A 26,805-nucleotide genomic window follows, 5' to 3' on the forward strand; every position below is an offset into this window, starting at 1 on the left:
TGAGTATTCCCTTGCTTGAAAATATAAGTGTCTAAAGCCCTAGAAAGAGGCATGAAACCATAAATAAATGTGGTATTTAACCAGTAAGACATGACACAAATAATTTCTGAACCATTAATGAATGTCTCAAGTGCATTGTAAGGGATGGGGCCAAAGGTCTAGATTGTCTTATCTTTCTCATAAAACGGGAATTATAAAAAATACGGGAAGAGGGCATCAGGGAAGTCATACTCCTGTGTTTCCAGAGGGATGTCATGATTAAAATACAGTTCACAGCCAAGCTGAGAGCTCCATTTTTGGTCAAAGTCTAATTAATTTCTTAATGAAATTAAGACATGAAATGTGGCCATATCTTGGTCTGGGTTTAAATTGGAAAGTTTACCTTTCATCAGTCACAAAATTCATTTCTAACTTGTTATGCAACCTGGCATGGGGACCTGAGAGCTTTCCACTCTTACTCAAATTTACCATCAGTCCAGACAGCAACCTAAAGTTTTATTTGAACAAATATCTATGGGAACTTGAAGCTGAGTTACACCAGGGACAGTTGCTCAGAATAATGAGAAGATGGAAGGCATTAGCCTTCAGTATCAGCACTTTTTTTTTTTTTTTTTTTTTTTTTGAGTCCTGTGAAGCATTTTGATGGAATACATAGTCACCATCTACTTTTTTGTTGTTGTTGTGTTTTGTTTTACATCCAACACTGGGTTCTATGCACAGATCCTTCCCATTCTTGTATTTACCACTGGGGCCTTTGTGTCCTTCCCCTTTGCACGCTGACTACCTGCTGGGACAGCTTTCCCCACCTGCCTTGTAGCTCCAGCATATGGGCAGAGTCTTTACAATGGCATTGAAGCAGTTTGCAGCCTCACAATTACAATCAAAATCTAAAGCAACCTTACACACTATCCCTCATCTGCAAACCACTCTGGCAAATTAATTCAACATGTACATTTATTTTAGCGGTGCAATTCTACAGTGAGTGAAATATATATGTTATTCAGTTTTCATTTGGGCAACACATTCTTTTGCCATCTCAATATCTGTATCAGCAGGCATGTAAGTTACATATTTATTTATCACTGTACTACAATTAGGATTATTAATTTGACTTTTTTAAAAAAATCTAATATTTCAAGCAAGGAACTAAAATGTAGGAACCTCTACCAATAATTCAGCCCACAGAGTATTGAGATTTCTGAGAGGCTCTGTTAACCAGATTGTTAACATGTACACTGTATTTTGTCTGAAAGTAATAACATTTCATTTCTAGTATGTGATTTGTTCCTCCTGAGTGGGTGGCTCTAAAGAGTTGTGAGAAAACCTGAAAGGAAAAGGTATTCTTATATATTTATCTTCAATTTCAGCAACAACAAACTACCCAGAGGGTTTAATCTGACACGTTAATCTTCATGTTGATTAGGGGCAGATGGAAGAATTTATTTAGCTTGTTTTTAAGCTGTGATTTTCTACATCAACATTATGACTCCTGATTGTTGGCTGTCTCAGAGACAGATCAACATAGAAATATTTAGTTGTAACAAATCAACCACCCTCCACAGCCACAGATGAAAAGCCACAAAGTTAGCCTCAGTCCTCAGTCAATTCTCAGTGCAACCTATGAACAGAGCACTTTATCAAATAGATGTGGCGGAGGTTAGAGGTGAATAACCTTTTTCTGGTCTCTTTGTAGGTGGAAGGCATTTAATCGCAGCAGACATATGCACTCTCTCCAGAGGAGGAAAAAAACGCCTTCCAAGGAACTCTATTTCTTTGAAACGGTAATAGTTTACTACTGTCTAGTAAACTTTGGAATACATAAAAACATACACCAAGTGTAGCTTGGAAAAATGTTATATAAAACAGCCTGTTTATCACATTTCTGCACGTATTAAATAAACATTTGTTTATAGATATTTCTACACACATGCTTGCCAGTCTTTATAGTAACAAAATGGTTAAAAGTGCAAAGCTTATACTGGGCTGGATTAAAAAAAAATCCCCAGCAAATTACCCAGCCAAAGTCTGTGGGGATTTCGAGTTCACACCATGATGTCACACAGCAGCTGGACAGCAGGGAGCTCTGCTGAAAGGCCACTGACAACACATGAGACTCACTGGGGAAAATGTTCTTTCTGACTTGCTTTCTAATCCTCCTCCTCACAGCTGACAGCCCTGACACCTCATACAAGGCTAAAAATTAAGAGGAGTTAAAAAATGAGTGAACAAAAGTCTCAAAGTCTAACAGATTTTGAGCACAAGAATTCTGCTGGCAACCAGTCTTTGAGCAAGAGACTCATAAAAGCTTCATTTTAAAATGCAACTTCTCTAAAAATTAGCGTCCCCTTTTCACAATTTTTAGACAGAGATTACAAGTGTTCTTCTTTTGTAACACATTCTCATGACACAAGTCATCTGCTAAACAGCTTAAGTCTTAAAATGTTTGAAAGCACTAGGAACACATTTTTCTTCTTAAAGCCCCAACTCAATACAGTTTAGCATTATTCTATTTATCCTTATTTTGAGAATGGAAAAAAAAAAAAAAAAAATACAACCAGAGTTCATGAGATTAAAAGTAATCACATTTTTTTTCAGAGCTACTTAAAAGGAAAAACAACAAAAACAGCCAAAGTGGGCACGTGGCCTCATCAGGAAGGCTGCAGGCCACTATTCTGCCACAGAACAAAGGCTGCACATGGTTTGCAGTAATCGTATTCTCACAAAAAGCCTGAAAGTTGTCCTGGAGGTACTAGAGGGCAGAGGAAAGGAGTTGCTGGCTAATGAACCCTAGAATTATGAAAGGTGGAAATGAAAATGACATGCAAGGTTAACATCCAATCCAGCAATAGCTGAACATGGTTCCCTGGAGTACATTTTCCTGACATTTTTCTCAATCTGTTCTCAATGTTTCAACTGGGCTCCTATCACTTCACTTGAGATTCAGTTCCATAGTCTAATAAAAACTTCCTGTTGAGAAACTTCTCTTGATATTGAGCCTAAATTTCTCCTTTCTCAATGACAGCACATTGTTCTAGGTAACTACATCTTGTCCATTTGCAAGAAGATAATTTTTTTTGTTTTTGTTGTTTATCCTTCACAAGTATTTAATAACAATTACGCTCTTAACTGTCAACTGGATAGGCTTCAAACATACAGACACAATAAATCAGTCCTGAGGATTTCTCTCTCTTTTTGTTTGTTTGTTTTGGTTTGTTTTTTACTTTTCAGTCCCTGAAGTTGCACTACATTTTCTAATACTGAAAAATCCCGTTAAGAGTATGAGAGTGAAGAGGAGGTGGAGGGGGGGAAAAGGCTGCCCGTGGAATCAATTTCCCCAAAATTTGTTCCTAAAGAAAAAAAAAAAAAAAAAAGGACGTTTTACTGAATATATATAAACGTGTGTGTGTGTGTGTGTTTTCATGGGTGCTTTTTCAGGGTTCTGAATTCTCTAGTTTCGGCTCTAAACCTGAGAGACATAAAACTTTCTAGTGCATGCCAATAATTCAGACTGCAACAGCATTTCCACTGGGTGACAAGCAAAATAAATTGTCTGGTAACATTTCAGTCTCCAGTCAATCTGAGCTTTCCTAGTGCTATCAGCATAACTGTTTGGAGTACATACAGCTGTCATGTACTGCATGAGTGTACACTATGATCAGTCAAAACAGCTACTGGTAATGTATTAGTTAAGTACACAAACAAGTCATGGCAGGAGACAACAAATCCAGCAGTCTTTCAGAATTCATCTCCTGTACGTGGAGTTTAATATGACAAGCCTTGTGGGCATTGTTAGAACATACAAAAATACTTAGCGTGTTCATTTTCAATACTCATTCAAATCACATTCTGTCATGATATTTAATTACCAAATTCCTGACAAACTTTGCTCACCTACAACAGGACACAAGCTGAGATGTGACATTTTGAAGCACCAAATAAACCTGTATTTAATTTTAATTTGCAAAGCACTTTTTCTTTATCAGCTTGGCTAACGTCTTTAGATCAGTCATCTACGTAACAGTCTATTTAGGATGTTGGTATTTTTTAAAAAAAGAAAAATTAACTTCTGCCAAAGCCATATTGTTTTTTTTTAAGTGACAAACGTAATGCACAAAGGAAATATTAAACATACTAACCGAATACAGACACACAAATATTTAGGAAGCCAATCAAGTTTTTCTGATTTTAATCTGTTATCTTATTTATATTGTAGGATTTCACAGAAATTGTAAATTATGGAAACTGATGAATTTTTAATTTTTTCTTAAGCTAAATATTGAAAAAATACATAAAGCTGTTCCTCTACTATAGAGGCCCTGCTCTTGTATTATTCTGTCATATATCCAGTGAGAGTCAAGACAAAGTATTATGGAAAACAAACAACAACAACAAAAAAAAAACACAACAAAAACTGTGTGCATTTATTGTTGCTCAGTAACAGGCACACAGAAGACCAATAGACAAAAATTTGGAATAAATCTGAACCAGCTGGAGGGAGAGGGGATCTTTGCTCAATAGGCCAGGTGCATTGCACTTTGGCTGTGGGCTTGGCTTTTTTTTTTCTTTTTTTTTTTTTTCCTCTAATGGAACAAACAGAATACTTAACTATCAATGTTTTTCAGCATGACCCTTTGTATGACTTCTTTTTTCCCCAAATCCTTACTTTATTTCCCATTAGAGTTATAGTATTAAATGTCAATTTCATATTGCATATAGAACTATGAAAGGAAAGAAAGTACACTTATCAATGCAATTACCACCAACAAAAAAACTTTTAAGTAGGAGTGCTGATGAGAAATCTAAAGTTTTCATTTACCTGCCATGAAAACTGAGTTGACTGTACCTAAAATAACTCCAGAGTCAGAAGGCTCTGCAATTTTAGACAGTTCCCACAATGATGAAAAAAAAAAAAAAAAAGCACATTGTTTGTATTAAGCCAACACAATGATGCACTTTCAGAGGAAATGTGAAACAATGACAACAGAAGATATTAAGAAGTACTTAGCTGAGCCAAGATTACAAGAGAAATTTGTATACACATTTATGATGAAGAAGATAAAATTGAAGCTTTAGGTCTCTTTCTGTTAGGTCATTCCCTAAACGTATGCTTTCCTTGGTTCTTCACACTTTTTTTTCCTCCCTTACTAATGCAACTATTTCACTGGGACACAGACATACTTTTAATTTACATTTAGCTAATGTTAATATTCTGGTTAGTTGGAAACATTATGTAGTAGAGAAAGCATATGCAAGTATCTGAACAGTTTTCAACTCTCTTACCTTCTGCACCTCATGCTCTCTCTATGCACACAAACACATTTAAACATCGACCTTTTACATTTACTAATCTCAGTTTTAAAGAGCTTATGTAATTACAAAGGCCAAACTGTTACAGCAGTAGCTAGAGCCAATTTTGATAATTAGGCTTGGGTGAATTTAAACTGAACTAGTTTTAGAAGTAGGTAAAAACGCCACAAAGGCAGTCTAAATATACTCTTCTGTAGTTACATCCAAGTGTACAGAGGAAAAAATATGATAATACAAATAATACATCTAAATTTTTAAGCTTAATCTTTAACCACACATTGGGAAAAGAGGTGGCATTATTATTATTTTAATGGATAGGACTGTTGAACTACCAGACTATGTAAAAGCGATAAGTGATGGGAACATGAAAGATGTCCATAGGATATTGTGGTTGTGTTTAGCAGACCTTCACAGCCCCATTTGCTGTCCTATACATGGGAGGGCTCGATCCCCAGCCCCCCTAGCTGCAGACTCAGAGGTGAGGCAGCCAGCAAGCACCAAGCACTCCGGAAACAGCAGGACAGAAATGGGCCGAACTTCTGCCTCTGAGCACAAAGAAACTTGTCACTGTTGCTGGCAATTAGTCTATCTGTGACTTTTTTTTTTTTTTTTTTTTTTAATTAGAAACACCCTCAACAAGAATTACCTCAAACAAGTGTCTGAAGAGCAAAGCAGGGGCCAGAAGCTTTATTTTAACCATTTTATTATAACCCTAAACCGGATGGTAATTAAGAACTAGTTCCCTGTTCTCTTCCTTCTGACAGAGCTTATTGACCGATATCCATCTTCACGGATCATTGAAAGAACTCAGTGTGCTGCTGAGAAATGCTGAAAGGCACAGACCATTCTTTTCTTCCAGTCCTGCACCATTAGAAGTGTCATTGCATACAGCTAAAAGCTACTGACCATTATTTTTCATTTTGGAGAAAACAACAGAAACAAGGGCCTACTCCAGAGCCCACTGTACTTGCTGTATTTGTATTCACTTGACATTATGTTACTTTTGAAACAGGTTTTACATTCATAAATATCAGAGAACATTGCTGAAGAACTAATGTAAGTGAAGTGGCCTGCAATCCTTGAACAAAGCAGACCTTCCTTCCCCATCATCATTATTCACTAGGAATGGCAGGATGAAGGGCTGAAAGGATCAAAGAGCAGAGCAGCAGCAGTGTCTACTAATAATTGACGGTGTAAGCAACACCACTAATCAAGGGCGAAGTACAGGACACTGTAAAGGACACACATTAGGTTTTCTGCCTTAGCTAGGCTTGTTTAAACCAGGACCAATCTAGCAAAATGAAAGAGTGTACTTTAAACAGAAGGAAACTTTTAGGTAAAACAAGTGGGAGTGACTTTGCACTAGCTAACAATAAAAATAAACCTTAAAATGAAACATTTTCAGCTATTATACTGTGCCAAAATAGCTTTTCATTTGGGGGGTGGGGAAATGCAAGGAGATAAAAGAAATCCACTGGTGTTGTCCTAGATAGTCAAAGGAAATGGTTGAAAGAAAAACATTGGCTGATATCCTGGCCTTTATTGACTTTGATTCAGGAAAAAATGATGGTCAATGTGTGCTTGCCATTTCAATCATTCATACAGAAGAAAAATATTTGTACATTTTAGCTTTTAATTATTTATCTTATTTTCTAAATCTTTTTTTAAACCTTATTTTTATGAATTTACTCTCACTGTAGTCAGTATGTATTGCCTTTAATGTCAAACAAGAAAAAGGGTTGCCCAAATGACTAAAATCCTCTGATAAAGACTAATAAAAGGTTGCCAAACTATATATGAAGAACTCTGTTCTCTGTCTCCAAGCAACAAATGAGTTACTTAGATTTACCAAAACACTTTGCACATGACCTAGAATACTCAATTCTAGCACAGAAGTCATTTAGTTTTCACTGCTTGTCTAAGCATTGACTCACCTACCTGAAGTGTCAAAACCAACTTCTATTAATGAGAGCTAGAACAGCCAGTTGTATAGTGTAAACCTTGGGTATCTTGCCTACCAAATGATACTCAAAGGCCACCAAAAAAACAGCAGTTAATATTTTGTCTTTACTGAAATAAAGCTTTTAGCCATTATCAAAATATCCACATTTAAGGTAAACCTTCTGGATTTGTGAAGTCCACTTCCAAGGAATAGACAGTGTGTCCCCTGTGTGTGCTCTCCTAACTGCTAAACACACGCATATAGATTTTAAATATTTTACTAAACAAAGTTCAGTATGATATTCTGCTGCCAAAACATACTTTAAAGCAATTTCAACTGACCAAATGAAATATTCCACAGTCTCAGTTCAACCATATTCTGCTATTTAATTATTTTTTGTACAACTCCACAGTTAACGAAAGTTGCAAATATCTGAAGTCTTCACACTACTATGTTTCAAAGCCAAGAAGAGTATGTAGAGAACAAGTTGTTGTTTTCATCGTTGCCCTGGAGCCATTGTCAGATTGCTACACTGCCAACACCTGGCTCAGATTAAAAAAAAAAAAAAAAGTCTGTAATTATTTTGTGATTATTTTTTTGTAGCACTATGTAGTTCATAATTGAAAATACCACAATAAAAAATAAAATTAAATTTTTAAAAAAAGCTGAGAAAGAGATGTAAGAGATGTCAGTGAAGGCAGTTTCGCAAAAAGTAGAACTGCCTGTTCCAAATGCACCTGGCAGAAACTCACTGGCCTGTTAGCAGCAGGAAGTTTAAAACATCAAGATCTGTCTTACAATTAAATATTTAAAATGATAAATGAAGTATCATACTAAACACTTAGCATTCAAATGGAAAATGACTAAGAAAACCACTTTTGCCCATTTGTGGTTATCTCAAAGAAGGTCAGCTTCATCCTTAGTATAAGGCAAAACTAATGTTTGATGTAATTCATTATCTGTTGACAAAGAGGTTGCAGCAGGAATAAATGTGACCCATTTCCTTTAGAAACCCTCAAACTCCTTTTTTTTTTTTTTTTTTTTTTAGCGTACAGCTGAATAGTCTTCCATACTGCAAAATGCAAGCACTACCAGTACTGTTTTACTGATAAATTCCAAATGAAAGAAATATCATGGAAGTATATGTTTATCTAAGGAAAGGTCACAGCCCTAGTAGCACAAACACTGTGTTTCTACTTATTCAACAGGAGCTGTGAAATCAGAGGGTTTGATTCCTTTTCTTACCATGCTACGCCTCAGAAGTCATTGACCAGTGTTAACTGTAGCAGTTAACATAATATCCACAAGTTATGACTGAGAAGGCTTAGCCAAGAGAATTCCTTGTATTCCAGTTTCTTAGCCAGCCTGTAAAAGTTAATGTTCTTGTATTTGATTACTGTTCTTTTCATGATAGCGTAGCTAGCATATCTGGTAAGAGAGCTAGGTAGTTTTACTATAGCAACAAGGTATTTCTCTCCAAATTAGAAGCAATACAAACCACTTCTTGTAATGCTCACAATCAGATGATCCCTTGTACAAACAGTTTAAGGTAGTGGTGGATACCATCATCTCCTATGCAACCTATTTCTTCTCCTGAACAATCGATGTATTTTTCATCATCCCTTCACATCCCAGGTAACTTCCGTGCAAATTAAACAAAAATTAATTTCCGCTGCCAAGTTCCAGTTCTTAACGTATTTCATCGCAAGATTGTACTGATATTACAGCGGGAAAAATTTAAACAGAATAAGCAGCTTTGTTTGCCATTCATGGTTACTACTTAATGTAATATGTTACTATTTTGTGTAATACCCAGGCTGATGATAAAAGAACCAGTAAGAATAATTCTTTGTTTTGCTATGTTTGATCTTCTACTCAAACTGAATTTAATTTAAAAGTATAATAAGCGAGCAGAAAATATTTTTCCCTAATTGAGATGTACCATCTGCTGCAGTAATCAGCAAAACACATCTCAACTCATTTGGATGTTAGATGCGCTGTTTTTGTGCAACTGACAACAGGAAATATGATCATGATTAAAATACACAGTAATTTTTGTCCTATCGATATTTGTTTTACACATGCATTCAGTGGAGCTGCTACTGGTAACATTAAGTTCTCCTGCTTTTTTCCTATCCCAAGTACATTTTATTGGTATTGCAACCATGGAGAGTCTAAAATAGGGATTGTAAAAGTAAATTAAATGATCTTTAGATGGGGAACTATCTGAAAGCAGCTATTCTCTATTCGCAATTTTCACACAGAGTACTTGTGCAGGTAACTCACACTAAGCGACATTCTAAATTACTTCTCTATATTTTGAAATAGTTTACATATTGTAACACAAATGCTCTTATTAAGTAAGTAAAATACCTAAAATTTTGAAGTGGGTTTGCTAGTTTAAAATATTGTTCACTTACTCCACATACCAAACCAACTGTGGTTCAGAGGTTGGAGGTAGATGCTTAGTTCAAATTCATCTGTCAGTGTTGATCAAACCTTGAGGCTCTTACATGGGTAGAGCCCAGAAGTCCTTCCAGCAACTCAGCTTGCATGCTGCAACATTCAATAATTTTAAGAGGAAAAGTGTTTCCAGAATAACTCACACCTGAGATAGACAGGGTTTCTTTACTTGAGAATTGCTTTTAAACTTAAGATGAACCAGCTGAAAGTGTAACAATAAGAGGAATCATTTTAAACTGATGTAGATCTTCCCTTGTAGGAGGGATTAACATGCTGTGAATACATGGCATTTTGTCTGAATCTCCTTGTTTTTCCCTTATAAAGCAAGATGCAGAAACATTTTAACCTCATACAAATTGAATTTTCACTTTGCTGCCTCTATGAACTGTGTATGAAGCAAGTCATCCATTCTTCTTGAACAGTTAGCGATCACTGGCGATCAACAAGATCAATAGGCATCTTCTGTTTTGTGTGGCAGTTACAATGCTTGAGGCTTTCAAGGACTATTTTTCTGGGAAATAGAAATTTTAACTCAATTGAATCATTAATTTATTGGAATCAGTTTAAAGGTAAGGTTCTATTTTAAGTGTATTTTTATTTTATATGAGATTATTCCAGATTTACACTGAAATAGCTTTTTGTTTAATAAAGTTAGTTTTCATATTTTTGTCATGAAAGAGAGACCAAGGCACTGCTTCTAATGATAGAGCATGGATGAAAAACATAACAGCTACATAATGAGCAAAGTTGTGTGTGAATTCTTCTATGACAGAAGACAAACAGTGGCAAGATACCAAAATATCCACAAACTTCCTTTTTCTTATTTTCTAGAATCTGTGCAAATGAAATAACACTTCAGAGCTCTGGTCCCTGAAGTTATCAATTCCCTTCTTTTCTGCCAAAACTAGGCTTTCTCTTATATTTATATTATCCTAGCTGTATATATATTTTTAATTAAGAGATATATGTGGAAAAAATAAAGATGACTTCAAGAGGAAGTGAGATGGTGTAAGGAGAATTTGGGAGGTATTCAAAGGCTCATCTGGTCTTGTAATCTCTTAGCATTGCCAGCAATAATTCTCAATATTGTACTTTTTGCCCTCAGATCTCAAAACACAATGGAAATCTATTTTAGATGCAACAAACATAGGAAAATGGCATAGCTCATAAGAGAATTAACATTTTCCCCTCTCCCACTGAATAACTATCAAACAATTTAAGTTTATATTAAACACATACGGTCAGCAGCTAAAGTCAGAACCAGTATAAGAAAAGTCAACCATTGGTCAGCTGATCACATAATACATTCAGAGGTTTTGTACCTTAATTACCAGCACCACTGTAAAGTTCTGCAGTCACTAAGATAATTTATTTCATTTACTTTAGTTCAGGTTTAAGGTTTTGATTGTTTGCATTAATATTTCCAATTGTGCAGTGATAATACACTAAAATTTAGACCTGTAAATCTTCTATTCTACTTTGGAGCTATTTTTTAGCCGCAGGCATCTGGTACTTCTTTTGTTGTCTGTTGTTTTCTTTTAAACAGATTTAAGGAGAATTATAATGTTCTTCACTGAACTCAGGCTCAAACTCTCAACTTCAGAAACATAAAAAATTAAAACAAATTTGATACATTTCAGTATTTTTAATCTGTTTGAATGAAAAATGAATCATCACCACAAACTCTTGAGTTCCGGTGCAAAGTAGCATACAAATAAAACTATCTAAATGAAGTTCTTTTTGTAATTTTTCATTTTTAATTGAAAGAAAACAAAGATGTATCGATTTAACTGTTTATATGTAGATTAATAAAGGGATTTTTTTTTCTTTTCCAACTGAGTATGCTTACTCCTGTGCTCTGTCCTGTATTCTATCACTGGAACAATATATACACATGTATATACCCACACGTGCACACATATATATATGTATATATATATAAAATGGAGGTATGGTTACTTGAATTACTGCTTCTTCTAGTAACTAGCATTGTTCCTGTGCTTTTACTTCTATGGCCTGCCTAGCTGACTTTATTCCGCTAGGGAAAAGTTACAAAATACAGATCTGATATTTGGACCCCTTTTCCTTCTTTCCATCAGGGAAACTATTCGTGTGTTGGCTGCATTTAAACCTATGCACGTTGTCACCATACAAGCCATATGATTTTGCTCAAAATGTAGCTATTCATTTTCTCAAATATTATGAACTTATTTCTCTCACACCTTTTTGTTCTGCGGTCCCCAGTCTGGATTCTGTCAAAATTTAACTGTGGGAACAAAAGTCTTACGAGAATATCTTGCTAACACTTACTTGTGCTCTTATAAGGCTCTCACAAGAGCCTTCTCTTACATGAAAAAGCAGGTTTTCTGTGTCAGAGCCAGAGAGTCAATATGGTTGGGCAAAGCAGGAGGTAGAAGAGGATGAGAAAGAGACCCAATAACCAAAATAACTGTTTGTGCTCATGCATGAGCACAAACTCCAAGACTGAAACTGTGGAAAAGCAGAAACCTAACACTACAATATACAACATTCCCAGAAACTGTGTTCTAGACTCATATGGGTCTTGTGAGTTTAAATAATGGTTGTTAGCTACATTATGCACAAACACCTTCCTAGTCTTCTTATTAATCTTCATGTATAAGTAACTAACAAACGCTACAGATCTGCTCTGTTTGCAATATGCGGAGCTTTAGGCTGTCTCCCCAGACAATCTGTGGATGCAAAATATGCAAAAGTCATTGTCACCAACACAGAGGTGAATGCTAGCCTTGTTTTCAATATTTCAGGGTCCTAACTTGGGGCCTATTAGTGAGAAGACAGAGTGTTTTATTATTTGAAAAGCTGCTCACTGTGATTTATGGCCTTGTATTAGTCTCCTCATCGTGAGATATTAGACAATCATACTGTGTCACAGACAATCCAAGCTGGGGAAAACACACAGCATTCATCTTCTCTTGCTATCTAGGACACTTCTTTTCATCTATTGTTTTTTTTTTTTTTTTTTTTTTTTCCTCTGGCATATCATTTCCTTGTAATCAATTTAAATTGGAAACTTTAATGACCTTCTCTACATGTTACAGTCGCCTTTCACCTGCTCTGGAAGGGATTTTCTGCAAGGAAATTAAAACCCCAAAAATCTTTTAGAGTTTGCAGCATTTTTTCTAAAAAAAAAAAATAAAAAATCGTTGGTGATTAAAGGGTTTTAGCTAACTACAATTTATGCAGATTCAAGATACATTGTGTAAACATTTTTACATTTTAACTTATAAAAATGTTTCATTTGTGTTATTATTCTCATGTCTGTCTTTTAACGTAAGAATTTAATGAAAAAACAAAAACAGTGAAAAGAGATTTTAGAAAACAAGAGCAAAGGTTTCTAAAAGCATAACTTCCGAAATAAAATTATTCCTTGGGACTACAAGATTCTAAAGAGCAACTACATGTCTAAGAGAATGACTGCCAACTGGTGACTTGAGGTTTAGTGGTTTTTTTTTTTTGCCTTTTTTTTAAACAAACAAACAAAGAAAACTCAAGGCCAGTCACTAAACAATCTAATAAGGAAAAAATAACCATTTGAGGTTGTCTTGATTCACTATACAGGATCAGGTGTCAAGTGTACATAAAAAGGTTCTTGCACTAGATTTTTAAATCTCTATATGGAAAATGAGTCAGTGATAGGCTAAGTAATTCAGGTTGAAAAAAAATCAGAAGTATGAACAAGATCAATATATTCATACAGTAAAAATGTAATTTAATCCAAGGAGCATACATTGAAGACTGAAGGGAAATGAGTACCACAGACCTACACTTTCTACCTGCGTGTTTGAATGCATCCTTATCATTAAAGGGTTTAAATGGACAAATTTTCATGGCAGTAAAATACAGCGATCTGTGGACAAATATTTACAGAATCACAGAATCCTCTGGCAAGAAAGCAGAAGATGAACAAAAAAAAAATAATCTGAGGAGCTAGTTAGGGGAAAATAAGGGAAATAGGGGGGAAAATACTCCATTGGAAATAACAGATTTTTCTTTTTTTTTAATCTGGAGCCAGCCAACAAGATTGTTGCCATCTTTGTCTATCAAAAGAAATGTCAACATTATGCTTTATTCTAAGCTAACAAACAAGTAAATGCAAAATATGCATAGAATGAAAACAGATACTGACATTTGAAACTGCTCTGCCACAATGCAACTGCATGCCTTAGGCAGAGTCTCCTGCAGGTCATTTGAAATGATAAACCAAAAGGTCATATAGGATATAATAACTGATCTTTACAATTGTCTTTCTGAAAGATGTATAACCTGAGGACACATACAAAATTGTTGAACTGCAGTAGTGAAGTCACAGCAATGAAAACTCAGTGAGAGCAAGTTATGATGGAGTACAGTATAAAGAGGTTATGAGAGGTTTTCTTTTTTATATAAAACCTTGGAAATAAAATAGAGTATGGCTTTGCAGTGTGGCATGTAGATAGACACAGGTTAATGTTTTCTCTCCTTACCTTTTAAGTACAACTTTTAAGTACAAGAGGCATTTCACTGGCAACCCCACTACATCCTATTTGACTAAGAGAACAGGAGGCAAAAATCTGGTATTTATGTTGTTGTTGTAGTATTTAAACAAAAAAACACTACCATAAAAGCATAGTCTTCTTATCAATCACATTTTTCCTCTCCTTCTATCCCCATACAAATGAATAGCATCACAGTCCCCAAATCAAGTGACTTGCGATGAAAGTATTTCCCCACAATGGTAGGAAAGCTGTGCTGCTGGACTTGAGGAAGAGCACATGATAGAACAGAGGGGCTCCCTTTGTCACATGAGCATCCTAATAGCAGTCCACCAGATAACTCCAAATTGCTCTCCCTTACATTCATCAAACTATTTACTGCTGACACCTCAGAAACCTTCCCAAGAATATCCAAAGAAACATGACAGGTTTTCCTAAAAATGTGTGTTCAAGCAATTGTACCCTAACTCTACATGGGATAAAGTTTTAGGTTTTCACATCTTAAACACATAAGGAGCTGAATTCAGAGCAAAGAATACCTAGTATTTAATTGTCCTAGGTGTTCTTACACACACTTACACACACACACACACACACACAAAGAAAAAAAAAATAGAAACCAAAATAATTTGAGCAAAATGTCACAGGGTTTAGATCTGAATGTACCACTGGTACTACTGAAATTTCACTTCCATCTTCTTTGCACTTGGTTTTGCCACTTAGACTAGGCCGACATGATTTATAGAGCAAACATTCACCTTCAAGCTGTGTTGAGCAACAAGCACATAAAATTGTCAAAATTATTTCAGAGACCAAAAAAGGCTAAACCAAGAGAGCATTGAAATTTAAACAGGTGATTGATAAGGCTTCCACTGGCATTGTTATTTTGGGTTATGACATACATGTAATAAATGTCTTCATGAAATGATTAAACCAGAAAAAAACGTCAGCAGTTCTATGAGTACATTATTTTGGAAAACAAAGCTAAAGCTCCTAGTCTCTTTAGTCATTTCAAGACTGCTATTTCTCATCAGCCAAAAGGTGCCATGTAAACTGTGCCATTATAGATATTCTTAGGTCACCATAAATTTTTCTGCAAGCAGAGACAGATTACTTTAGAGATATGCTCTCCTATTCATGGTAAATCATTCCCGCTGAAGTCTCAGATACAGAAATAGCCTTCCTCTTGTCCTCTGTGTTAACCCTTTGAACTTATTTAAAATATCTTTACATCAAGAAGCCTTAAGATGGCTGTCTTGCTGAAATCACATGGCAGAGAGCTGGGCAGTTTGACGGGAGCAAGGATGAATTGTGTGCTCACACAAAACAAAGTTGCAGATGACAAACATGATTGTGAATCCAAGTGAAAAAATTCAGTCTAGATTTTCAGCTGAAAAACGTATTTTTTTTATATGTAATAAGAGACTACAAACATTTTAATGCTTCTTTTTGTTTCACTTACCTTTAAAAAACCCAGTTGCTGGGTATCTTCGTGTTTTAAAAATAGAATGGTTTTGTTGTGGCTCAAATTAAATATTCCATCAACCAATAAATGACCAAACAAGAACTAACACTATATATTCTGTTTTTATGTGAGTAACATACCTGAAATACTCAGGTGCCAGCAGGAGACATCAGACAGCTACCCTGCCTTCAGAGCAGCCGTGGTCAGGAGGGACAATGTACTTGACTGGAGCCCAGCAGCTGCCAATCAGAACAAACAAAGCAAACATTAGCAGTGAAACACAGTTGGAGATGTCCATCTGGGCACTTTAGAAAGTCTTCACATACACATCAATATTTAAAACCTTTTCTTCTTTTGTGCGAATCAGCAGGAAAATCTGTTTTAACCAGACTACAGACAGTCTGAGAAAGAAGCAATTAAAATCTGTTATCTGCATCCTATCACTTTCACTTCAGGGATTTCTTTTCTCCCCACTCTCTGCAAAACTAACGATGGTACAAGTTATTGCCTTTATGATTTAACATTGCAGGGAGCATAAAGCAGCCCATCAGTTATCAATATTAGGGCTGCAGCTAGGATGCAGTTACAGGTATGGGCTGAGGATGAAGTGAAATAATTCTATGGTAGGGCAGTTTCAGACTTGCACATATGCACGTACACAGCACAGTACTCAAAAGTTATGCCAACAAAGGGAAATATTTAGAAGCCTGGTCCTCTATTGCTATTTCCTTGGCTGCAGCAGACCACCAAAAAATAGAGGAGACATCATACTGATGCTTCGTTTTGTGGCTGTAAAGGCTCTGTGGCAAAATGCAGAGGATGAGCAGCAGCAGTGGGAGTTCCTCTGAAGTGAGCCAGCAGCAGCACAAGCCACCACAAGCCATCGCAAAGCATACTGACAAGACAACAGTCTGCCACACATGTAACCTGGAATTTACAGCCAAAGCCAAAGGACAACCAGTTTAAATCATGTCTGCCTGTGGATACAACATGCAGACTCCAGTGTCACTGCCCCGGCCCAGGGCACTGTTGACACCGTTCTACAGTAATATATAAAGGTGCTCTGAGAGGCCACGGTTGCTCAAGCAAAGAGCTGCTCTAACACAGCATGGGAATAACCTTGGGCCTCACCAACCAAGCAGGTAGAAGAGCTCAAGACAAGCCCATATAAAACATTTCCCTGCTTAATGTCCCCTGAGCTCAGCAGAGCTGGCTGAAATCCTCCAACAAATATTCTGTGAACACATGCCAACTGCTGAGCTGTTTGAAGCTCTCCAGTAAGACAAACTTTCAGTCAACCAATGGCAAATACCTGAAGGATTTTTAGTTAACGTTTGCAGCCTTCTTCATCCTAATACTTTCATACTAATACAATAACTACAGTGACCAAGAAAAGAAATATATAGGTTATTGATCCAACTGCTTTGAGACATAACTGATTATTAACAGGAGCCAGTAAGAAATATTACCCTTTGGTTCAGTGCAGTGTAATTAGGGATATTAATCAATCCCACGTGTTTTCTTGTGCAGAACCTCATCTTTGCCATGAAAAGTAGCCTGGGATCCCAAAGGATAATGAATACTGTAGCAAGCGTAGGAATAACCACATATAATAAGGCTAAATATAATAATCAATTAACAGATGTTGTTAGGTTCAATTATTTCATTTTCTTTAAAAAAATCCTTTCTATTTGAAAGATAACAAATTGCCATCATTGAACTGACAATGATCAATGATTAAAAAAAGACAAAGCCTACTGGTAGTTAACAGCCTTTCTACAAATGAACATAAGTTGCTAGAAAGTTGTTGTTTTTTTTTTTTTTTAAAAAAAAAGTATGTCAAAATGATAAACCAACGTCACACAGAAATCAAAGGCGAAAGGACAGGCCCTGTCCCAAAATATTGTCTCCTTGGAAAAATAAACAAATACTGAAAACCAGATGGCACTCAGAAGAGGGGGGGAAGGCAAGGAAAAAAAAAAAAAAAAAAAAAAAAAAGGCAGCAGAATCTTCAGAGATTCTGGAAGAAGTTCCCCAATAAAGCAGAAAGGACAGAGATGATTTTTTGGCCCAGCTTTGGTCTCATGTTCCCAAAACTTTAGAGAAAGCCTGTCTCACTCATGCAGTTTCTTAGCAGCTGTCCTCAAATGCCAGAAAGTTATTTCATGCCTCAGTACATCCTGATGCTTGTCACATCCCTATCTGAAAATACACACCTACTGATAAATCTTTCTTTGCATAAGATCACCATCATTTTCAAACCATTTTCATAGACTTTAAAGTGCATGCAACGTTACACATCACAAAGAAAAGCTAAGGATTAATTAACAGGGTTCATACCCTTAAGTGTTGGGCTTCATCCAGCCTGCATTGTCCACTCTGAATGAAAGTATTCCCATCAGTACATTACTGCCACTTATTCTTAATGTACTCTTAAGCTTTTGTTGTGCAAGCATAAAGGGGACGAAGACGGACGAGGATGATCTTTCAGAGCATTCTGCTTTCTAGTTTTTCTCCATACAGAGGAATCTATGTGCATAAAACACAGAGTAATAACATTAAGGATATCTGACTAGCCAAGAAATATTACTTCCAATAAATAACCCAGACTTCCCATATTCTTTTTAGTGTGGCTTTTTCCTCAAGTATTTATGCATCCATTAGAAAATCCCCTTCAGATTTCATCTGGAACATCAAGCATTAAATGAAGTTTATAAGTGAAAAGACATACCAATATTTTGGTACAACAGAAAATTAAATGCCACCATCATTTGCACACAATTTTGTTGTTCCTATACATGATACCAGATTCCTCAGAAGCAACTGGTAACTTTGGAATATGTGAAGGGAGCTCCAGCTTCTCTAAATGTGATCTGTGAGAAGCGTGATCTCCATCATGCCCTTACCAGGGCTCCCTAAATAGTGGCTTCCAGGCCAGGGGCAGCAGAAGACCTGCTGTCAGCACCAGTTGCCTTCCTCTTGCATACGACCCATGTGTAAGTCTCTGCAGCACACGATCAAAGGTACCTGGATGGTATGCAACCAGCAGCAATCTTGTCTATATGCATATTTTATCTTACCTTGCCCACCTCATAAAAATAGATCAAGAAGTATTCTTTTGTATACATGATCTCTGTATAGTCTAACTGGGGGGAGAAAAAAAAAAAAAAAAAGATGAAAAAATCTCCTAAGGTTTGAACACATTTAGGGTTTTGTTGCATGCAGATCATTCATATCACATCTTAACTTACATGTCTCCATCAGACAGAAGAGAATTAGGAAATGTCTGCAGAAAATGCCTCTAGTTGACACAGATCTTTCCTACTACTCCACAGTTGTCTCGCTCACTAGCTGGCCTGATAATTTGAGATAAAACTTAGTGACATCTTTTCCTTTTGGCTGAGTTTTTACGGGTTCCCTATTATTCTAGTGATCAATAAGATTTATTTAATGTAGTCGTGTGTGTCTGAAGCAGATGCTGTATAACAGCAGACAACTTTTCTTGCACCAACTGAGGTTGTATTCATCTAGGGACTACTCTTTACTGTAATTATGCAGAAGGACTAGTTAGCCACACAGAGTATAAAGATCATACACTAGAGCAACTGGATTTAAAAACAGAAAGCATTGTGAGAAGTTGTAAAATATCTTCCTTAGGTCTGTCAGTAGCTTACATTTTGAAAATATAAATTATTTTACATCCTTCTTTCTTTTTTTCCCCAAGAAGAAAGTGCATCTTTCTGAATATTAGCACAAGCAATAAAAATACTATCAACAAGCACACTGCAGGGAATTAATTCTCTATTATACACATTCTTCAAAACAAGAAAACAAGTGGTTCAGGTAAATCGCAGCGGAAGATGACTAACTCTCATGGCATTATGAGATTTCTGCTACAATGTGTTGGGATGTCATTACATTAATGCTCATTTGGGAAATGTGATACTTCACAGTGTCCACATAGAGGCAAAGTTCTGGAAGGGAGACATTCTTTTTCTAGTTCATCAGGTTCATTTTTAACTAAATTCAAGAACCCTAAAATAATATGTGCAAAAAAGTCTTGTGCCATACCAATGCTGCAACATTTAACACAATATTTAGCATTCTTATTTCCTTTATATGTTTTCCATTCCATTAGCGGGGTTTCACCAGCTCTTCTCAGTAAAATTTATTTTCAGAGGCTTGACTTTCCTTTAAGTCAACCTTGGAATACTTGGCTCTTTGGTACTTAACTGGTAGCATAACACTACTGTAACTAAGCGTGCTGCCATTCACCAGGGGATCAGCACTTTGCTGTGCCAAAGTATTCTAAATGACTAAATTCACCCTGATTTTCCCCTGTGGCAACTAATGCCTATATATCAGCTACTGGCCAGCTGGCAGCTTCCTCAGAGGAGAAAGCCTTTTCCAGGACATGCTAATAGTACAGAGGACTGCAGCAGCAGTAAATTGCTGAGGAAAAATGAGCGCACACAAATCTGTTGCAATACTTACACAAATAAGTATCATAGAGCTAACTGCACAATAGAGTAACCTAGAAGGCCAAGTCTGAGGAGACTAAACACACCGGCTGGCTATCATACCAGTTAATTCCAACCATGGCAGTGCTACATCCCTGGAAAAAAGGAGCAACATCCATAATTTCCCAAAGCAAGCCTAATTTGGTCACTGATGTAAATGATGTATGATAGTGTGTGAATATCAGAGGCCAGCATTGGAACAGTGCTACATGCTAACTGCCATTTAGAAATTCATGATGCCAGACAACGCTTTGATTTCCATATAGCACCTAGTTATAGAGCTTTCCAAATTGAGCATCAAAGCTTCGACAGGAAATGGTGTGTTTGATTCCTGATGGGTTATATTACTCTGTAAGGTTTATGAAGGAGGCCACAGTGTATCCTTGCTCTTTTTTTTTTTTCCCAAAAAAAACTGCAAACCAAATTTAAAACACGCATAGGAAAATATATTCAATCTAAAAACATTCATCAATATTTCAGCAAATTTAAATGAAACATCCAAAAAAATGTACAATTCAGAATATTTACAGTCATTTGTTTTGCCTTGAATAACTGACACACATCCTCAATTTAAAAGAAATCATTCATAAATTAATGTAGTCTTTGTCAAACACAACTGAAATTCAACAAAATCTAAACGTGGCTTTTGCAGGAGCCCAGACTGTCTATTTTGGAAACCAGTAATACAGTTATGTCTAAACTATAAATATTTTGCTTAATTTACTTCTATGCAATGCAGCAACATCAGAGAGACTGATGATTTTTCCTGGTTCCAGCACTTCCTCTTCTCACCTGTGAGCACTGCAATGCACTGCAAGGAAAAAGCAAATTGGCAGATCTATGGAAGTTTTTATCATCCCTGACTGCCACAGTCTAAACTGGGACATGTGAAACAACCCAATCTAAAACTCCCAGCTATGAGATTCCTACAAAAGCCTGGTTTCCTGCAAAAGCTGTTCAGACAGAGACTGTAGATGCAAGTTAACTGAGGCACAAAATAACAGTGCATCGCTTTGGAACTCTGTTTCATACACTGTACCATTTCAAATAGATGACTGAGAGAATCACACGGTACAGGACAAAAGCTAAGGCAAGAGGTAACACTCAGCTTAGGTTATCCTTCTCTTTCCCATTTCCTTACAGTCCACTCAGCACAACATTTTATGTATGTTCCTTGGATGCAGTTAATCTAAGTAGTAGTTAAAGCTTATGTAACCTTACTCTGAACTAATTAGGGTTTTTTGAGCCTACTTTGTCACTAACTGAAGAGATCATCTTCTCCTCCTCTGGACGTGTGCCTAACTGCTTATCCCACATAAACACACGTCTAAAACAAAGTTGCCTTCATGCATATGTATTCACAGCTGTCTTCGGGCCAGTCTACCACACAGTCTAGGCATCAAATTACTACCACTGTAATGAAAAGGGGGTGAAACCTTCCCATGATGTGTATCTGTGGTTGTCACTGCAAAGCATATAGAACTCGGACTATTTCACAACGCCACAAGTCCCGTATCTTCACTCGGGGTCTTGCTCTTGCTTCTTAGATGCTGGTAGCAGGGTGTAGCAAACCTCTGAAACCATAGAGAGGTGCAGCTCTCTTGAGGTTTATTCTAATTGAGCTTTCAGCAAAAATGTATTCAGTCATCACCTACAGGCCTTCAACACAAGCCTAAACCACATTTGTCTGCAATTACAGAGCCCAGTGGTAAGGTTTCATAAACCACAGCACAAGGAAGGTTGTCAAGTATCAATGGAGGGAGAGTCAGAGCACTAATATTAACGCTAATAGCATCTCAGAAAATTCCCCTTCTCAAAAGAAAACTGTGGTGGAGTTTTACAGAATTCTGATATCAGACACTTTCTCAGGTTAGTTCACCCATGAGGCACATCCCAAAGTGGATAACCAGTCATGTTCACATAGCAGGAGAAAACCTCAATGTGAAGACATCAAAAACAAAGAGAGGAAACACACTCTTCCTATCGCTTCTGGGCTGCCACAAAAGTCCCTGCGTAGAGCAGTTAACAACCCAAAGATTAAATATCATTAGGGTCTAAAACTGTGCATCCTTCACACAGAAAACTTCACACTAAACATCTTCCCCTGAATGTCCCAGATGAGGTCTGTACATATTCTGAGCAAGGTCTCCTGAAGTTCCCGTGACATTGTTAGCCATCACATACCTCCAGTATAAATCTTTCCTTCCAGTCAGGGTTTGCTTGCTTCTAGTGTCCAGAGGCACCAGTGCATGAACTGCAGGCAGTCCCACGGTAGCTACTTGTCCAATGGGCACCGTTGTCTTCTGTTGGCTGCCTCCTCATGCAAAGCCAGACTAAGCAGGTCACTCTGTGCAGTAACCAAAGTCTCAGCTTGGCCCAACTGCCATTGCAGCAGACTGTCACTGCTAGCTCACGCAGCTGAAAACATGCAGGGGACACACACACACATGCACAGCAGCAGTCACATATCACTGTGCTCAGTCAACACCCAATATGTATTACTTTAAGGGAACTGCAATGGGACATACCTATGCCTCAGCATAAGCTCACTCTCGCTCAGAACAATCTCAAGTTTCTCTCTGAGAGACCCCCAAAGAAAGCTGAATTTTTAAGGCTTCCTAACAGGTTTCTTTAGATACAATCTGACACAACACTCAAATGCTTTAGCAACTACCCTTCCCCATGGTAGGTGTTCATGGCAAACCCTGGCCTCTCCATTACAACAGCTTAGTACAGACCATTCATTTATACACTACTTCTACAAGACTATTTACCTTCTGTTTGTGCCACAAGCTTTGTGCTTTGTATCTTACCCTAGTTATGTGCTTTCACTTCTTTTCTATAAAATAGAGTTGCTTTGTGTTGGCTTAACAACAGAAACTGAGCAAAACAGAAAACAAAAAGTGATTCACTAGATAAGTGAAACACACACATTAGCAATACTATATATATTCATTTCTCAAAACAGTTTCAGTGCCTAAAGGCTTCGCCATGGGGGCAGCAGAAATGATACACCGTAATTGTTGTTTCTGAAAGTCTCCAGATCTGATTATTGGCACTAAAAGTATCGCAGTATTTTACTAAACTGAATTAGTGAGCTATTCTTGCTGGAAGCAGCAAAGTGCTAATAGCTTGTTGTTACGATATTCACCACACTCAGCCTGGGCGTTTGCAGACAATAACTAGCTACGCTGCTGGTAAATGGTTCCCAGTGTCCAGTTTTATACTGAAATATTCAAAGTAAAAATTTTGATTATGAATTTTCCTGAAAGAATACTTAGCAAAAAAAAAAAAAAAAAAAAAAAACAGGGTTTTTATAAAACATATGTATTATGCATGCAGTTACATTTTCCATTCTTTTAAAACATCAGCATTGGTGGCTCCCTAGCAAGCAGCGGTATCTCAGCCACAATATAAACAGTTCTAAGTTGCTGACAAAAGACAAACCAAACCCAGAGTTTATTAAAATGCAAAAGGGTATATTGTCTTAGTAAGACAATATTGCCTCTATATTATGCTGAAATCCCACAGTTCAGGACTCCATAATGGTGAGATTCCTGTGCCCAAAGAAAGCGCATAGCAAAATTGATTTGACCTAAAGGAAGAGACATAAAATTATAGTCCTGATATATAAGGGGAAAAAGTGCCTAGATGTGCATGTTTAATGCATATTTTCAGTGCAATAACAGAATAATCTTTGATTACTCAATAAAACTCCCTTCCCCTAACAGATAGCCTATCCAAACTCCTCCCCCCCCCAAAAAAAAAACTTTTTTCTGAAGCGTCATTTTTCTTTGTTCATAAGACACCTTTCTCTTAAATCTTTTCAAAAATACTTTTTCTAAAACTGAAAGGAAGAGGAGGATGACACAGCCACGGACCTGTGTGGCCTGGGACATGGACAAGGCACAGCAGCCACCACCAGCTTCCCCCATCACCAGTGACACTCCTGTCCACCATATCTATGTACACATTGGTTGTGCTTCAGCACCTTCACTTTGGAAACGTGGAAAAAACCAGAACCACAAAAGTCTTTGTGATGAAAACTAACCAGGGACAGAAGAAACCTGTCAGCATCAGCTACAATGTCCCCATTTGTCAGTTTTCCCATTTTTCCAGAAGGAAACAAAACCAAGCAAAACAGATTCTTCAGGTTTATACCCAAAGCAAGACCCACAAGTTAGAAGCAATTTTATTGTGTTGTATGGTTTGTGTTCACAAAGAAACAGAAGCTCTAGCTAGTTTTGTTAAACTTCTGTACTTCAGTAAGAGTCCCAAACGTGTGAAGAGAGAATCAGTAACTAAAAAAATTGTTCAGAAAACTTTCCATATTCTTAAAAACAAACATAATAACTTGTAAGGATCTGCATTTTAATTAATATCAAGTACAGAGCAATTTAACCCTTGTACAATTCCCTTCATTTATTTTGTACTTCAGAGTTCTTAATTTTTGCCCTGTCCCACTGCACGCTGCTTTTCAAGACACAGCAGTCACCTGTGTTGCTCTGAAGGTGCACCTTCACTTCCATCTCTTGATCCTCTCCCTTCCCTCTGGCCAGCTGGAAGCCACCAGCCCGCCTACTTAGATTGTGGCCTTAACACTAGCACAGCCATATTACTACTTGCCTTTGTTGGAAATTCTGTCACTAGTTCACTATTTATTCTTAAATATTGAATTTTTACAGCAGTTGAAACCATATCTGCTTAATGGCTGACAACTACTCCGGCTGCTCTTGTTTACTTTTACTAGTATAACTTGACACTTGTTCTTACCTCAGCTTATAGAAATATTTCACATTTATTGCTTATCTGTTGGCACACACTACTCCTTGCCAAGATAGAGATGAAGGGACAAAGAGCACAAAAGGGATGCTTATGACAAATGAACCTTAAACATTGCCCAGAGCTTATGGATTGGTCTTGCACAGCCAGCTATGTGTCCAGACAGAGAGTGCAGACAGTGAGGGATATAGTGCATCAAAATAAATACTAACAGAAATACAGGAAATAATTTTCATCCTCCACCTTAACACTTTGTAAAGAAAAAGAAAAGAGAGAGAGAGAGAAAGAAAGAGAATGCAGAGAGAACGAACCAGCTTGGAAACCACATCACTGAAGTGGTGAACACACAGTAATGGATGTTGTGTGAAAGACTCAGCTGGGGCTTCCTGCATGGAAGTGACTTGCTGATTCCTGCAGCTGCAGAATGTGTGTCACCTAGTCTCCCCTTTTTGCTTTCACAGATATGATGATGAATATAGCAAGCAAATCTGATCTGACTATCAAACCCTGCGTCACTCTCAAGCCTGGTCCTGATGGACATTATTTCCTCCTCAGGCAGCCAAAAAGCACATTCCACTGACAGGGAGCAGCTGCTGAGGAGATAAGTGAGTATTTCCTGGCAAGCAGTCAGGTCACCTGTAAATGTTTTTGAGTTAGAGCAATGCAGGCAGGTAGGAATGCCAGGCAGAAATGATGGCATAATAACTCCCCCAGAGCCTTGCAGGCTCTGTGCCAAACATAAATAGGCCTGTGGCACAGCCCTGGCCAGCCTGGAAGAGTTCAAATCCCTGGCAGTGCAAACCTCCACAGACCACCCCTGATTAAACGCAGTGGTACAGCAGCCTGATCAGTGGCCGGAAGCACAACAGTGCAGAAGCAATTGCTCACACTAAAGAGCCGTGTCCAGCCTACAGATAAGGAAAACAACGGTGACGTGAACACTATCTGCAGCGCCTGCACAGCTGAGGATGCCTCTGTGTATGTAGCCCTCCACAACAGTGTGTGCTCATTGTTCTGATGTTAAGGGGCCTCAGATTTTTCCCTAGGGCTGCTCTAACCCAACCTTCAAAGTCATCTCCTTCACCATCCTGAATCCAGCACACAATTGCAGGGCTCTCACATTGAAGGCACAGTCCGCTGTCACAAGTTACTCAAGTGCTGAGACCTCCTAGAGAAGTCGTGCAGACCAACACAGCAGGAACGAAGGTTATCACCATTAGCAAGACCCGTCAAGCTGGTACTAGAGCCCGCCGATGGGTGACCTCAAAATCAAGCAGATTACACAGGACAGGCACTGGTACATGAAACGTGTCTGTTACTAGCTTTATTATTAACTACAGGTGAGGATCCCTGCAGTGACTCAAGCACAGATCAGATATTAGAAACACAGAGGGGTGGACCCAGCAGTGTTGCCTTCCAACTCCCCTTACTCACTAGGGTCATTGCAAGCAAAAACAACAGAGATTTTCCTCAGGAACACCCCTTTGCAGATGAGTTGGTACCTGCCAATTTACATTGAAATCACACCAGGAAATAGACCTAATGCAATCTGGAATATCAAACAATATACCTAAAAGGCACGGAGTATAATCTAGCTAGACCGGCTATGACAAAAATGAGCTGATTACACAACAATACCTCGTATTAGATAAAATCTGATCCAGCAAATGATACAGATACATGTAGGTCCTACTACATGTATTGCTACATTGCTCGGGAAATGAGAACCAGAAGTCAAAGCTTCTCTCCTGAGTTGCCACACATTATAAAGGGCCTTATGGAGCCGAACAGAATTTCCTCCCAGCATTCGTC

At 37.5% G+C, this 26,805-nt stretch overlaps 1 long non-coding RNA gene across 2 annotated transcripts in view; it reads right to left on the reverse strand.

The window, feature by feature from the left end:
* LOC118169405 overlaps positions 1-26,805 on the reverse strand; it is a 161,141-nt gene that overhangs the window by 28,862 nt on the left and 105,474 nt on the right. For both annotated transcript variants that reach the window (XR_004752074.1, XR_004752075.1), the window contains one exon: positions 15,832-15,930. This is a non-coding gene — a long non-coding RNA (uncharacterized LOC118169405). The remainder of the gene's footprint in view (positions 1-15,831; positions 15,931-26,805) is intronic.

Source organism: Oxyura jamaicensis, chromosome 6 (genome assembly GCF_011077185.1).
Source record: "Oxyura jamaicensis isolate SHBP4307 breed ruddy duck chromosome 6, BPBGC_Ojam_1.0, whole genome shotgun sequence".
In the NCBI taxonomy this organism is placed as follows: Eukaryota; Metazoa; Chordata; class Aves; order Anseriformes; family Anatidae; genus Oxyura; species Oxyura jamaicensis.